Source organism: Podarcis tiliguerta, assembly GCF_965153285.1.
Source record: "Podarcis tiliguerta genome assembly, chromosome: 7".
In the NCBI taxonomy this organism is placed as follows: domain Eukaryota; kingdom Metazoa; phylum Chordata; class Lepidosauria; order Squamata; family Lacertidae; genus Podarcis; species Podarcis tiliguerta.
Window position 1 is genome coordinate 22,340,409 of NC_139540.1, and position 17,350 is coordinate 22,357,758.

Below are 17,350 nucleotides of genomic sequence, written 5' to 3' on the forward strand. Positions count from 1 at the left end.
CAGGGCGATGGAAAGCCAAGGACCTGGTTCTCAAACACAGCAGGTGATGTTGTAAGTTTTTGTGTCTATAGGTGGGGAAACATATGAATGAATGTTACTCCATGAGGAATTCCCCCCCCCCGCCCCCACACATAGAAAATAGGTGGCAGAGGGAAAAGCTCTAGCCCAGGAGCAGGCGAAATCCGGGCTTATGAGATCTACTTTAACTAGATCCCCCATATCCATTAACTTCATCGTGTTAGAGTGGATTCCTGTGTGGATGAGCCAAGAGACAAGCAAATCCTGGCATGATAAGCCAATAAATTGAAGCACCATTTGAAAGGTACTGTACTAGAAGATACATCCAGAAGAGGTGGGTGATGCTTATTCTAAAAAACTCTTCGTTGTGGAAGCCCAGAGTCACAGGTATGTTGAGGGTTAAGTCTTAGAGATAGGGGAATCTGTCAATTTTGGTTTCTCTTTTTATCCCTTCTCCAATCTTAAAGCTGAGTTCTCCATATTCCCACATCTTCTTAAAGTACTTATGAAAATCAATTTGTGATTATTAAAACAAATGAAAATCAATGGTAGTGCATTTCAGTGCCCATCTTTATATATATATATATATATATATATATATATATATATATATATATATGATGGACTTTGCAGAACTTGATAGACTGACAGGAAGAATTCGAAACCGACGAGATCAGAGATTCACAGAAGATTGGGAAAAATTTACAGAATATATGCATAACTTAAGTGAAAAACAAATAATGCTTGTAAGCTTTAATGAAGCTCTGTAAAAAAGGAATGCTAGAATTTGAGTGAAATAAGATTTAATTTATAAATAATAATAGGTGATATTTCAGTGCCCATCTTTCTTAATGTAACACATTTTTGTAAGCAATTTTGTCTTGTCATACACATTTTTGTAAGCAATTTTCCCTAATACAATATTTTTTGGCACACTATTTTCACCAATACCTGCAATTCTTATGTGAACTTTCCCCTGCTATATACATTTTTGTATAATTGGCTAGAGAACGGCACTGCAAAATTTGGGGACATGTGAATTTTGAAGAATGGGTGCATTTTGGTTTTTGTATTGTTCTGGGACAGGCAAATTATGTGTGCTTGCCTTTAAATGTGAAGTGAATCCTATTTCTCCTCCATTCCTAGTTAGACCCCATTTAAAATTGTTTTTGCGGCCCATTCATTTACATGGACAGATATTTTGAAATCCGGCTCTTATCTACAGCTAGATGCTCTCCAGATGTTTTGCACTAGAACGCCCATCAGCCCTAGCCAGCAGGGCCACTGGAAAAGGCTGCTGTCAAATTCACAATTTGTGTATTTACTATTTTCCCACCCCTCGCCTATGTGCATCCTGCTCTTCTTTGAAACAGGTCAAAGTCTTCTTCACTTGAGGAATAGAACTACATTATATGCATGATATACATTATATAAGGGACACGGGTGGCGCTGTGGGTTAAACCACAGAGCCTAAGACTTGTCAATCAGAAGGTCGGCGGTTCGAATTCCCGTGCGGGGTGAGCTCCCGTTGCTTGGTTCCTGCTCCTGCCAACCTAGCAGTTCGAAAGCACGTCAAAGTGCAAGTAGATAAATAGGTACTGCTCAGGTGGGAAGGTAAACAGTGTTTCCGTGCGCTGCTCTGGTTCGCCAGAAGCGGCTTAGTCATGCTGGCCACATGACCCGGAAGCTGTATGCTGGCTCCCTCGGCCAATAAAGTGAGATGAGTGCCGCAACCCCAGAGTCGGTCACGACTGGACCTAATGGTCAGGGGTCCCTTTACCTTATATGCTTTTCAAGCCATTCTCCGTGTCTTACCACCATTCTTAGGAAAGTGTGAGGCAACACAAGTTAAATGTCAAAATCAGTGACTCTTTTGCTGAGTGCCTTTGAATTCTTTTCTTTTAATGAGGCCGTTTTATCTGCATAATTGCACGGACTCTGTGCATTAATGAGCCATCCACCGATCTCCCCAAGCAAATTGTTCCACTCGCTGTCGGTCACCAACAACATTGTACAGTGAGAAGACAAGATAAGGAGAATATGCTTTGTGATGTCACAAAGGAAATGGCCTTCATTAGGTGCTACTAAAAATATTAGCGAATGAGCATGCTCAGATTACTTTCCTAGCTGCTCTTAATGTAGCTAGTTAATAACAAGCCCTGTCATCTCATCCCCTTGATGCTCAGGAGCTAGAAATTTGAATTAATACTCTGTCCATGTCAGGCTTCAAAGCGCAGATATCTTTAGGGCTGTATGTGAGGGAATTTCTCTTGTAGCATTTCCACTTCACCAGCCCTTTGGGTTATACGGTTCTGAATATTCAGTGTGGATTGATGAAAGGCATTTAAAGTAAACTGAGCATGGCGTTCCCTTGCCTCCATCTTTGAAGCTTCTGTATGTCAACTTTCAGCCTTTGCCCCCCCCCTTCACCAACTTATGAATAATTTAAGATCAAACTGGAAGTATTAGCAAGTATATGCACAGTTTCTTCCCTTCTTTTTTTGAAAACCTCAGATCTGACATTAAATGAATCTTCCATGCAACACTTGACTGATCCAGAAATGCTGATGCTTCATTTTTATGCTCCCGGTTTGACTGACTGATATTCCAAGAAATACCGTTAACTGGTAGACTAGAATATGTTTTATTCCAGTCAGAGCTTTCATCTTCTGTGTTAGAAAGACACTGATATAGGCACAAATGCTATAATCTTTTGATAACATTGAAAAATAGGGGGGAAAGGATCATACAGCATATTGTCTGCTTTCGGGGACAGAAATGAACATTTTTTGTCCTCCAGATAACTGGGGAAATCTATGAATGCACAAGCTGCAGGGTTATGATTGACAGGTGAAATTCCAGCCAAAATACTGGTTTTAACTGTTAAAGCTGTAAATGGTTCGGGATCAAATTACTTAAAGGACTGCTGGACCAGTAAAAAGGTAAAGGAGCCCTGGACTGTTAAGTCAATTCAAAGGCGACTATGGGGTGCGGCACTCATTTCACTTTTCAGGCCAAGGGAGCCAGTGTTTGTCCACAGACAGTTTTCCGGGTCATGTGGCCAGCATGACTAAACTGCTACTGGCTCACAGAGGATTGTGACGGGTGCCAGAGTGCATGGAAATGCCGTTTACCTTCCCGCCACAACGGTACCTATTTATCTACTTGCACTGGTATGTTTTCGAATGGCTAGGTTGGCAGAAGCTGGGACAGAGCAGCAGGAGCTCATCCTGTCATGCGGATTTGAACTGCTGACCTTCCTATTGGCAAGCCCAAGAGGCTCAGTGGTTTAGACCACAGCATCACCCACGTCCCTCCCAGACCAGGAGCGCAGAAAGTTTGGTCCTCCAGATGTTGCTGAACTACCAATCCCATCAAAATCTTTTCAACATCCAAGTGTGGAGCTATAGGAGAACAACGGTCTGATGGCAACTTAGCAATTTTGTTTTATGTTGGGGGAAATGAGAGCTGCTGTTGCTGCGTATTCTTTTGTTGCCTTAGAATTTATTTACAGTGGTACCATAATCCGTTCTGGAAGACCGTTTGAGTTCTGAAACTGTGGCTGTGGATGAGACATTCAGAAGTATCCGCAAAGGCAGAGAAGAGTTAAGATGCGCTTTGTGCAGAAAGGTCCTTGGAGCTCAACAAGTAGGAAAGTCTTGCAGGGCTAAGAAACTGTGGTAAGTCTTGATGGGGCTGACAGCTGAAGCTGTAAATTCCTGGGAAGCTGGAACAAATTCATTAACAACTCTTCTGCTAATTTAATTAGGAAATTAATGCTGAAAGCTTGACTCATTAGTTCTTCTTTTGTCAGTCACAGCTGTTAACATCTTCCTTAACATATGTTAAAATCCTTTTGGGTTTTTTGCCCTTAGCTTGTAAACCCTACATATTTCCTTTTGTATATGCTTTTTGTGTAATGTGTTAAGTCCTTGAGCAATATTAGTGCAGGGAGTTTGCACAGCAGATCTGTCATGACAAATTTTCCCTCTGAGAAGGGAAAGCTTGAGGCTCATTTTGAAAACTTTATTTAAACAAGCAAACAAACAAACCCAACAACACTTATGCGGTTTAAGCTTTAAAATAGTCATTTGGGCATTGCCTGGACTAAAAGAGGCTTTTCAAGAATACAACGCACTTTTCTGGAAGTATTCAAGCAGATGTTGGATGGCTGTCTTTCAAGAATTCTGTCAGCTGCAAGATTCCTGCATTGACAGAGGATTGTAGTAGATGACCTTAAACAGGTGTGGGGAACTTTTGGTCCTCCAGATGTTTCTAGAATAAATTCCCATCATCCCTGGTCATCTTCTGTATTATAAACCACTCCCCTCCCCCACCAACCCCAACAAAAGTCCTTGGAAAAACCTCTTGGTTTAAATTCTGACTAGAACTGTTGATAGATTGAAAGGTAGAAAACCGAGTTCTTATTAAATTGCAATTCCAAGTCAATAACAGCTCACTTTGCAGGAGCAACTGACAGATCGTTAAAGTCTAATGCTATATGTTGTCAAGGAGATCCATCTACTACAGCAAGCTTTTTTGTGTATGTGCATGGCCATCCAGGAATTATGCTTGAAGTAAGAGGTTTATTATCCCAAGCGATTTGCAAAAATAGTGGATAGTGTAGCTTCCGCTTTCTTTACTATCTTAATATTGCTTTTCAAAGAGGGACTACCTGGTTATTTATATAAAGGTAAAGGTAAAGGGACCCCTGACCATTAGGTCCAGTCGTGACCGACTGGGGTTGCGGCGCTCATCTCACTTTACTGGCTGGCTGAGGGAGCCGGCGTACAGCTTCCGGGCCATGTGGCCAACATGACTAAGCCGCTTCTGGTGAACCAGAGCAGCGCACTGAAATGCCATTTACCTTCCCGCTGGAGCGGTACCTACTTATCTACTTGCACTTTGAGGTGCTTTCAAACTGCTAGGTTGGCAGGAGCAGGGACCGAGCAATGGGAGCTCACCCGGTCGCAGGGATTCGAACCGACAACCTTCTGATCGGCAAGTCCTAGGCTCTGTGGTTTAACCCACAGTGCCACCTGCATTTATGTGTTTATATATTTATATAGGGGATGCTTAAATTAAATTTCAAAAAGCCACATTAGGACAACACCCATATGTGGTGAACTAAAATGTCACAAAAGCTTCCCAATTTAAGTCTCTGGGGGTGTCGGTAAGATAGGATTCCTGTCTCACCTCCATGCACAAGGTGAGATCAGGGCTGGGCTTCAGACTTGTGCTACAAAGGTGTTGCCTTTAACACACAGCGAGGCATGAGAGAATGTGTTAGCTCTAGCCACCCTGCCACAGGCGCCGGCTCCTAGGAGCTGAGGCACCTTTGCGCCCCCCCCCCAGTGGTTTTTTTGAATGAAGTTTGGATCTGTCGTAACTTTGTGTTGGCATACTTTACACCAGCTTGCATTCTTGTGCCTAGGATTGCTCTCTTATTTTTTTTGTACACGGCGTATAGATTTTGTATTTTTTATTTCACAACCAAGCGGTATGTAAATATTGTTAAACTAAGAAAATTAAACTGGGGAAGCCGACAAGCGAAAAGAAGATAGCTATGTCGCAGTGGAAAGTAGAGAGCTGGTATCTTGGCCTGATGTTCATCACCAGGCTGTACTTCAAAACACATTCCTACCTCTCTCCCGAGCATAAAAATTGCTCAGTGGCGATCTGAAACCAATCGGATTGTAGCCGCAGTTTCGTACAAAGCAATAGCTGTGGGTTGCCTTAATCCCCCAAAGCAAACAAGTGAACATTGATAATCTGTTTTGCAGTTCGGATTTATTGCGTTTATCTCCACAGTAACTTGATTTGCGAAAGAACACGATTGTTGCCGGAGCCTGTGGGTGCATTTATTTTAATAAAATGCAATTAAGCAAATGTTGACATTGCCGCCAGCGACTGCCTGAAAAGAAGACAGACCCATTAAGCATGAAAAAAACAACAACCCTAGAAAAGCTGGTAAGATTTTAAAAGTTCCCCAAATTGTGTCAATATAGGTTGGGAGTGGCTTTGTCATTATTGGTGCCATAGACACTGTTCAATAGGGTTCCATGCATGTGTACTCCATAAAATGCTCACCATATAAATATTGGTTCATCATTTGGGCAAAAATATTATATTCCTACCACTGAAATAGTGTGGTATGGGACATGGACAGAATTGTGATACTGGCATAAAGGGTGGGCAGTCTTAAGGAAAGAAGTATGGATTCCACACAAGAACAAATGAATACATTTTTTGTAATGCACAGAAGCCCATCTATTTCATTGAGCTGGATCCAAAGTTTCTATTCTTCTCTCTGTGTGTAAATATCTATTGTTATTTATAGTTATCCGAAGATGTACAAAAGTTCATACCCAATAGAAATTATATTTTTATAAAGCACCAGAACCAAAGAAATACTATTAAAATCTAATCAAAAAGGAAACAGAAGCAGAAAGAAGAAAAAAGGAAAAGAAAAGAAAAAAAGACAGCAAGAAAAGAAAACGAAAATAGATTTTTAAAAAGGTAATAAAACTTCTGGTTCTCTGTCCTTCAGCTAAATGCACTCATTAACATCCATTTGTTCTATTTTCTATAAGCCAATTCTATAAGCCAATTCTTTCAGTCTTCAAATCCAGATATTAAAAGTTCATTCTTTCTTTCAAGCAAAAAGTCCATAAGATGTTTCCAATCCTTAATAAAGAAGAAAAAAAATCAATAACTAAGTTCAATAATCAATGCTATTTTTCTAGAAAAAGAAGTGCTGGAGCTCATCACGAAAGCTTCCCTTATTCTCTTATAATGGCAATGGCACCCACCTGAGAGGTGCCAGAACTGAGTTCCAGTGAGTTCAGGCTGAAAAAAAGCCCTGCCTATATTGTGGAGATGATCTAACACAGAGGTTCCCAACCTTCTTTTGGCCAGACCCCACCTAAGCATCTCTAAAACCCTGATGCCCCCCCCCCAGTGACATATAATTAATATAATTCAAAAAGTGAACTCTTATTCATGTGGAGGAAGCCTAAAAGGCCATTCACAGTTAATAACTCATTCTCAAATTGCTCCCCTTAAAAATCAAATTGCCCCACTGTGGGGCGTGTGCCCCACTTTGGGAACCACAGATCTAACAATACTTGTACAGACAATAATGAGCGAGATGGACCAATGGTCTGACTCAGCATAGGACAGCTTCCTATGTCCCTGGTGGAATCTACAAACATATAAAAAAAATGCTGTGGAAATGCTTTTTTAAAAAAAAACGTTTTGAAAAACACATAGCCCACTGTCACCACCTAGTGTCACATTTGTATATTGCACATTACAACACATTTAAAACGTTTTATTTGCAGCTGTGTAGATGAGTCCTCTGTGTAATCATTTGGGGGCTAAATAAAATTTTGTACTTGATCGCGCTACCACTGGCGGGGAAACAATGAACTTTGGTAATATGGTGCACTGAGTGAGGACAACATTTGGTGCAAACCCCCACCCCCCCAATAGTTTTTATTTTCACAATGATTCCCTTTGGAATAGAGTTTGTTAAAATCCCTTCCTACCTATTGCCTTCCGTTCAGTGCATGCTGTCAAGGGCACTATTTTCATCCCCCTTGGCTCAGTGACCTCTGCAGGAGAACAACCCTCATTGCCCTAAATCCAGTGCTGGGGGAAGATGCTTCTGGAATGTTCCCTTGTTATCATGTCAAGTTCACCTTTGAACGCAAATGGAATTGAATTTCTCCCCATTCCTAAGTAGCCCTCACAAATTTAACTATCGGCTAATTGTCAGGACTTCAGCCTACACTCGAGTAGGACTCTGGCAGAGACACATGCCTGACTGACATGTTCTCTCCCTCTTGGTCGAGCGTTCAGCAGCTTCATAAGCTTTCTTCAGCCCGAACATTACAGCGACCGATGCCAACCAACACTGGCACACTTAGGGATCCGCAGAATTTGCACAGCTTGCATGACAGACTTCAGCAACTCAGCATTTTGGCTAATCTACTTTATTTGCATATAAACACACACAGAGCACTGCAAAATGGCTTCCTCTCTCTCTAGCACCAGACAGCAAAGAGACAAAGTACAAAGGACAACAGTCCCACTTCACGGAACACAGTAACACAAACATCCTTTCTCCGTCACTTCCCACTCTGTGGAGTCAAAACATATACCATCATATGAAAGACAAAAATCCCATGACTGCGATCATAGATCAGGAATTCTAAAACTAATTAGACAAAACCAACATGGCAGACCTCTCCTGGGAGGGCATTCCACATTTGCAAGTAACAGAATCAACTTCCACGAATGACAGCTGCCAAGGCGGGATCGTTTGGTAAAACAGTTGTCTGTGTCCTCCCTTCATCATGCTGCTATGAGCACTTAGCACCACCCCCAAGGGTCGCTGTGGCAGAGCCTTTTGCAAGTAACTGATGAACGCTGTCAATTAGGGCGTCTGATCAAAGCAGCTTGCAGAGCCCAGGCGGGGATAGAGGCTTAGGTCAGAATTGGCCAAGGTATCTCAGAGGAATACTAGAACGATATGCAGTTGGGTCACAGAGGCTGATGAAAAGGGGGCTGCATTTCAAATGAGCACCAGCGGTAATTATTTACAGTACTTTTGATCCTGTCTGTGAATGCTATTTTTGGCTCTGCTGTGTTTCCAACAAGCCTGGAATTGTTTGTTAATTGAAACCACCTCCACTTCGCTGACAAGAGATTACCATATTTGACAGACTCTTTATAAGCAGTTCCCGTTTAACAGTGGATGCTCTTTGTTGTTGCTAGGCAGCTATGCGCATTCCAGCAGCGAGATGCTGCTCCCTGGGCCATGGCTAATTTTATAGTGGGTGAGTTTTGCAGAGCTACAGCACGCTACATTTTGTTTTGCCTCTCTGGTTTTGTTTTATACCTCCTGTCTGCCTGTTCTGAATAAAGATGTAGTTGGGATGATGGAGACGATAAAACAAATGTCATTAAAGGCTCTAAATATAATTGACGAGTTGCTATAATGTGAAATCGTTTATGACTGGGGTAGTGATTAATGGTGCATTTCTCTTTATATTACAATTAGCAGCCTTTGCCCAGGGATTATAAGACCCCCCCCCCAAAAAAACCCCCCAGCATAGTTTTGAAATCACTGCATTTTTGAAAGGTTCAGCCCACCATCTTGATTCAAAATGGCACCCAATGGTATCTAAACATAGATGGAAACCTGCTGTTTGATTGCAGGACCCATCAGGCAAAATTTGGTTATGATAACTTAAGAAGTGTCCATATTCATAGCTAGCAGACAAATCGCTTTCAAAAATAGACTACTGGAAGGTACTCAGCATTGCTCAAGAATTCTGAGGAACAGAAAAACACTGAGAGTTGTAAATGGATAATGTCATTTGTTAGTTTCTTGCCAAATATGGTTAAAATCAGTGGAGTCTGGAACAGTCCAGTCTGCCATCTTGATGTGAAATGGACATAATACGACCAACACCACCAGTTCTTATAAATGGACTAATACTGGACTGTTGTAATTCAAGGTTGTAAAAAGCCTGGAGATGTAAAGCAATATGACTGAATGACAACATAATTAAATAACAGCAGCATCTTAGACCGGTGGTGTTTGGTGCCTATATTTAACATTAGCTTAGCTTATAATGTTAATGGTGTAGCAAAGAATGACTTCAGTTATGTTCGGAATCCTAATCTAAAAATGGATGGAATTTAGTGCTGGAGAAACAGTGAAATGATCTATAAACCATTAGAACAGCTAAATATCCAGCTTTTGATTTGATGGCTAATTGGGGGTTTTTTGGGGGGGAGGGGGGCGATGAAAAGGTAATACAGTTTGCATTCTAAAGCATAGATATGCTCCTGGAAACTATACCTTCTTTAAGTTTTTAAAATTCTCCCTGTTATCAAATTGATATAAATCAGTTTCTAAATTATAAGAATATAGCTGTCGTATTGCTTTTGAATTATGGTGCTGGAGGAGACTCTTGAGAGTCCCATGGACTGCAAGAAGATCAAACCTATCCATTCTTAAGGAAATCAGCCTTGAGTGCTCACTGGAAGGACAGATTCTGAAGCTGAGGCTCTTCTTACGAGAAGAGAAGACTCCCTGGAAAAGACCCTGATGTTGGGAAAGATGGAGGGCACAAGGAGAAGGGGACGACAGAGGATGAGATGGTTGGACCGTGTTCTTGAAGCTACCAGCATGAGTTTGACCAAACTGCGGGAGGCAGTGGAAGACAGAAGTGCCTGGCGTGCTCTGGTCCATGGGGTCACGAAGAGTCGGACACGACTAAAAGACTAAACAACAGCAAAGCTGTCGTATAGAAACCAGCTGCCTCATAGCTGAGCTGCCATTTACCAGACGATTAGTCCAGCTACCCACTACATCTTTTGGTAGCATGGATTTTGGACTGGAATCTTGCCCAATCCCACCTGGAATGCCAGGGAATGAATCTGGAACCTGAATGTAATGCATTGCATTGCCACCGTCTTTCCTCACGACCCACATACTGTAATGCTTTTTGTTGCGCTATAGCCCTTCACAGTTAATAATGAAAAAAGAAATACATAATTGACTACAAACTTCACTTGGTCTAAAATGGGATCTCCTTTGCCTGCAGCAACATTTGCCAAGCGACTTCAAAGCCTAAGTCCCCACCTTCCTGGAGAAGTTATCTTGTCAACACCTTCCCCTTCCTTTTCACAGTGCTGTAGACAAGCTGCTTTGTCATTTAGCAAGCACTCAACATCTCTATGGCAACTGCTGTACGGCAACTGAGAAGGAATGCATTAGGAAAGGGTTTAATGTGATTTTAGCTCTTTCTAGTGATGAGCTGCATCAACTGGAAACATAATTAATTTTAATTTAACATTGCAATTTTCCCCCGTCCTCTCTCCTTAAAAACAGCCTATGGCGGGATGCATAATATTTAAAAAACATTGCATTATTACAGAAAATATTTAGCATAACAAAGTAAATGAGCACACTCTTTTTGTAAGGAAGATAAATGGGATTGGTTTTGGCAGGCTGTCAGCAAGATCGCAAACACCACTGGGCACCTGTGCCCTGTGATCTGAAACCAATGTCCGCTGAAAGTTTTGTTCCAGTCTCAGGTTGCTTCCAGATGACATTGGCTGTTTACTAAGCATTCATCCTGATTTTGTTGCAAGGTAGCTCAAAGGCGCCGACTATTTAATGAGCATCTGTTTTGATTTGTTTGTGGGAGGTTAGAGGTTATCCCACATTTTCCAGTGCAGTTGCAGGATGGCAGAGTTGGAATGGACCCCAAGGGCCCATCTAGTCATCTAGTCCAAACGTCAGGGGGTTTTGTTTTTGTTTTTGCAGGACAGGGAAGAGGTTTTTTGTGCAAAACCTGCAAAACAATCTTAATTGCAACAACCAGAATTTGATGATCTATAGCTGAAAAAGGGAGGCGGGTGTTAAGTTGTGGGTGTGTTCAGCGATTCTTCAAACAGCTCTTGTTTATTCAGAGGCCCGAACAGAACAGACTGAAGGGCTCAGTCAGCCTGCTTATATAGAGCTCCAGTACAACGTTACTGTAGCAACTTTCTAAAACTATCCAATTAGTGAATGTCACTTTCGATCCTTCATTTGCATAAAAACTATCCAATCACTGAACGTTACTTTAGATCCTTCATTTGCATAACTATCTACAGTATCCCCCTGCTGGCCCAGGGTGAGAACTTCAGTACATAACAGCGGGTGACACTGTGGTCTAAACCACTGAGCCTAGGGCTTGCCTATTGGAAGGTCGGTGGTTCGAATCCCCACGATGGGGTGAGCTCCCATTGCTCAGTACCAGCTCCTGCCAAAAGTGTAAGGTTAGCCCTACTGCAATGGGACTTCATTGAAAGACCTACCTTGGCTCCCAGTACGTTTTCAAGCACAATTCAAAGTGTTGGTGCTGACCTTTAAAGCCCTAAACGGCCTCTGTCCAGTATATCTGAAGGAGCATCTCTGTCCCCATCATTCTGCCCGGACACTGAGGTTCAGCTCCGAGGGCCTTCTGGTGGTTCCCTCGCTGTGAGAAACCAAGTTACAGGGAACCAGGCAGGGGGCCTTCTCGGTTGTGGCACCCGCCCTGTGGAATGCCCTCCCAACAGATGTCAAAGAGAACAACAACTACCAGACTTTTAGAAGACATCTGAAGGCAGCCCTGTTTAGAGAAGCATTTAATGTTTGATGCATTACTGTGTTTTAATATTTTGTTGGAAGCTGCCCAGAGTAGCTGGGGAAGCCCAGCCCGATGGGCGGGATATAAATAAATAAATAAATAATAATAATAATAATTCCTCTCCATATGTGCTCCTTTCACTGTACCCAGATCTGCTCTAGAGGGTTGGAGGAATCTCCAGGACAGATTTAAGGGGCATGCAGTAGAGGGGAGGACAGTAACATTCCATTGCAGAAGGAGAAATCCCTGTGCTCTTGACAGAATGTTTTTCTTTGTTCTATGTTGAATACAGGGACGCGGGTGGCACTGTGGGTTAAATCACAGAGCCTAGGACTTGCTGATCAGAAGGTCGGCAGTTCGAATCCCCGTGACGGGGTGAGCTCCCATTGCTCGGTCCCAGTTCCTGCCAACCTAGCAGTTTGAAAACACGTCAAAGTGCAAGTAGATAAATAGGTAGCGCTCTGGTGGGAAAGTAAACGCCGTTTCCGTGTGCTGCTCTGGTTCGCCAGAAGCGGCATAGTCATGCTGGCCACATGACCCGGAAGCTGTATGCCAGCTCCCTCGGCCAATAAAGAGAGATGAGCGCCGCAGCCCCAGAGTCGGCCACGACAGGACCTAATGGTCAGGGGTCCCTTTACCTTTACCTTCATGTTGAATACAACCCTAGAGTAAAAAAATAAAAAGGAAAAATTGGTGTTTGGAGGTGAACTGCCTCGGCAGACTTTCAGAACATGAGAAACAACCTGTGTCCTGTTTCAACAGTGGTAGTATAGATTTTCCGTATAAATAATGGAATTTAATTGAAAAGCGTTCCAGTTAATCCTATTATGCAACCCGTTTGCAAGCATAAACTCGATGGATCTCCCAAAACAAATTGAGCAGTTTGATCTCTGCAGCCCGCTGTGAGTAAAATTTCATTAGCAATAACTGTCTTTTATTTAGCAAAATATCATGGCAGTTACAGAACAGTTCTTTAAGCAGAAAGCAAATGCTGATCAATGAGGAAACAAGGTTTAACCTGGAGTTGTGCGTGAACGGCTTCTTGTAATTTTCAAGCCTGACTGTGGGCAGAGACACATGGGGAACCATTGCACCAAATTTCTCCGCAGAGAGAATTTTTCCAGCAGTTTCTCAAGGGTGGGGGCGGGGGCGGCAGAGGTTCACCATTAGCTTTTGCTATAATTTTGCACCCTCCATAATGCCCCAGATTTAGGGATGTGCTGTGGCACTGTATGTGTGTGAAATAGCAACCACTGCAAAATATCAAAAGGAAAATGGTGGAGAGTATTCTGAGTAAATTCTACAAAGTGGACATCTTTTTTTCTAGTGGGGTGAGGGTGGGGGGACATCTCTGAAAGATTCTCAGAAGTTCTTGAATTCCAACAACCATCAACCCAGTGGTCATAGCCAGTGATCAAGAATGATGGCAGTCCAACAACATCTGTAGAGTCAGAGATTCCACCCCCTTGGCCACTTTCTAGGAGGTTGTACTGCCATGAACTGGAAATATTTAGGACATTTCCCTGGTCCTGCCCTTCAGGATGGAAAGTCACACTGATTGAAAGGTGTTTATAGACTTCTGGAACAGGAACCATGTCCCCAGAAAAGTTCTAGAAGGAAGGACTTGTCAGAGAGGGAAGCCACTTCTAAAAGGTACATGGCAGTAGGGTGAAACATCTGCTTAGGGGGAAATATGGGTTATGCTATTGCACCATGGTTTGTTAATGCAATTCAGGCCTCGTGATCCCAAAAAAGTAAGTCTACAAACCTCTTTATGTCATGGTCTCCGATTCTGCCTTGCTAGCTGAAAGTGGCTAAGGTTCTTTGGCCATGGTTTGGTGCACTGTCTAAACCGAGCCAGAGGAAAAATTCTTGGAAACAGTTTGATCTTTTCCCTTCCTGTGCTTTGTTTGTGATATGGAAAAGTGATTTAGTGCAGAGGGATGTTACGGGGGAAAGGAAATCCTTCCCTGGTTCTAAACACAACTCCTCTTCCTTTCTTTGTACTAAGGATGTGTAAAGATTTTGCATTTTAATATAGAAAAGTAATGTAAGAAAGCTGGAAACTGGCCTCCCTTTTTGATGTTGGAGTCTTCGGGTGCTATTTCTTTTTTGGCGCTAAACCTTGTGTCCCAAAATGCAATTATTAAGCAGATGGCTTAACTACAGGCATTCACTCCCAGAAGCTGCAATGATGGCCACCAATCTTGGATGACTTTAAAAGGAGATTAGAGAAATTCACAAAAGTAAACTGCCACTGTGGGAACAGAATGATGGACTAAATCGGTGTGAACCAGCAGGGCTCATCTTATGTTCTTAGATCTAACTGCATCAAGATCAATGAGATTATCTATGTCCAACGCAAAATCTGTTTCTTTCTCTAGCTGGAGTGGTTTTGCTTTCATTTTCTCGAGTCTTAACTTCTGTCTCAATAAGAAATATTGTCCTCTGTGCTCTGTGGCATGGCTCGCTTGTTTCAACGGCCTAGTATGTTTCCACCAACATGAGTCCATCACACTTTGAGTTGGGCTGGAGGCTCAAGCTGGTACAAAACACTGAAGCTAGACTGTGGATGGGAGGACCGGCTATTACCAATGCAGACCTCCAGTGCTCAAAAGCTTGCACTGGCTGCCCACATGCTATCGGATCTGCTTCAAGATTCTTGTGTTAGTGTGCAAGGTCCTTAAAAACTGGGGTCCAAGATACCCAGCTGCCTGATCCCTTCTATCCTTCTCCAATCACTGATTGGGGGAGTCACTGTTACTGACCCCTCATGGCTTGGATGCATGGCTCATAACCACCAGGTGTTGCACATTCAGTATTGTGGGCCCAATTTTATGGAACTCCCTTCTGGTTGAGGTCTGCCAAACTCCCTCGCTGCTGAACATTCAGCGCCTATTGAATACTATTTTATTATTATTATTAGAGCAGTCATTTTAGTTGAAATCTAATTTTATAATTTAATTGATTTTTAACTCTTCTGTATTGTATTATCAGTACACCATTTAGAGATAACGGTAGTTAAGTGGAATGTTGTTGTTGTTGTCATCCCACAAGGTGGTTCCTTATAAGATTGGCAGCAGCTGTTCATCCTATCCTATGTGAATAGGTCAATAAGAAGCAATGGCTATATAAAACAGGACGTGCTGATCTTGGCTAAAGATTAGAAAAGATTTTCTGCTAGAACAAAGTTAGCAATGGAACAAACTGCATAAAGAAGTTGTGGAGAACTTTAAGTGTAAGCTATGCTACATGGAAACAGTGTTGGACTACACACAACGCTGAATATCTTGGAATTCTATTACTCTGTTCATAGGGGATGCCCGTTCAACTGAGATAGGCTTCTTAACGCCCCCAAATTCTTAACAGGCAAGCCTATATCTATCTGTAAGATGAGACTAGGGTATGATTCGTCTAAGGTACAACCCGTCAGAGGAGCACAGGAGATATGGGGCTCGTTCATCCAGCCATAGATGTATCCTTTATATGTTTTGAAGTGTGCACCCATCAACATAAAGTTTGACCATGACAAGCATGGCTTTGCTAGCACAAGTTTCCATACAGGTAGACTCACCAAAGAGCAACAACTGGCTTCATCTCATTGGTCAGTGTTCCTAGGGTTGCCACCTTTGGTCAGGCAAAATACAGGACAAGCTGTGCAAAATAAAGGACAGGTTGGGCGTGGGGATTGGGGGGCCCCACACTCATGGCACCAAATCCTCCCCCCATTTGTGTCTGGGGTTCCCCCCCACATTCGGCCTCCCGTCTCCCTCAAAACCCTGGCCCCACTCTTCCCCTCAACTCACGTAGACGGGCAGGGGGCAGGGGTAGACGGCTGGCTCCCACAGTCGACTTGAGCGGCAGCCCCAACCTTCTGGAAGAGACTCGAGTGTAGAGGAAGAGGAGGGGGATCAGAGGTCAGGTCAGGGTGGTGGAGAGGGGCAAGTGGCAAGGCCCTGCTCCATACTGAGCAGGAGCACCAGCAAGAGAGAAGGAAGGAAGGAAGGAGAGAGAGAGAGAGAGGAGGTTGCTCCTTTGCCCTTCTCTCTGTTGTCGCTCACGGTGGACTTTGTTCCTCATCAGCTGCACCAACAGCGATGCAACTGCCATTTTGGGCCGGCTGAGCTTGAATACAGGAGGAAAATGTCCTGTTTGAAGTTAAAATGGGAAAATGGGACAGGGAACACTTTAGTCCAAAAACCTGGCAGTCCCGTTTTTCTAGGGACAGGTGGAAATCCTAAGTCTAATTTGGTGGCTAACCTGGCTTTGCTTCTGTATAAAATGGCCTCAAGATTTTGCTTATTCTGAAAGATACTCCACACACACAGCCAGGTTAGGCAGATCCTCGCCGATCATTAACTGAGAGAACATTTTTAAAATATTGTGTTTTCTAAAAAGACAAAACGTTTTTAAAAATGAATTGTGGTTGTTAAAAACGAAACAATCCAGCTACTTTCTTCTTCAAATAAGAATACTGTGCCTAACAGTTTATAATATTTCCTTGTTTGTATTTGGAGACCGGATCTTCGACTTCCTCTTTGGATGGTTGTCCCCTGGAAACAAACCTACGCTGCCAAAATATCCCACCTTTTCCTGAAAGATTTAATATTAATAGCTCTAGCAGAATGTTTTGCAGTTTATAAATCTAGATGTTAGTCTTGGGACAAAACGTACCGGCATAACACTCTAGTGTTGGGTTGAATTAACATGGACATTCAGAAACTCTTCTCTACCCTAAGCTCGAGAGTGTAGAAACATGCCAAACAATTCTAGCTTAACAATCTGGTGTTAAACTTGATTTTAGATTTGAAATTAAGCTGGTTTATGCTACTGCTACTACCACTATTTTCTGGCTATATTACGAAGTGCTATAGGAGAGGTGGGGAGCCTCTGGTATGTAGGGATATTTAGGGCTGGTACATATTTGGTTTATGATGTCATTGCCCCAAAACTATGCTCATCTGACCTACACCTGTATGCATGAATGTATGTGTGTGTGTGTGTGTGCGCGCGCGCACACACACACACACCATCTGCCAGAATTTGCTACCCCTGTCCACAGAACAAAACCTTAAAGCTTTTAAGAATGGATAATAAATGGATTAAGAATCAGGTTTAATTTAGACCGAGAATTC

General features: G+C 42.7%; 1 long non-coding RNA gene across 2 annotated transcripts in view; it reads left to right on the top strand.

The window, feature by feature from the left end:
* The first annotated feature begins 8,426 nt into the window (after window positions 1-8,426).
* Window positions 8,427-17,350, top strand: part of LOC310682307 — a 31,221-nt gene continuing 22,297 nt past the window's right edge. For both annotated transcript variants that reach the window (XR_014513858.1, XR_014513859.1), the window contains exon 1: window positions 8,427-8,613. This is a non-coding gene — a long non-coding RNA (uncharacterized lncRNA). The remainder of the gene's footprint in view (window positions 8,614-17,350) is intronic.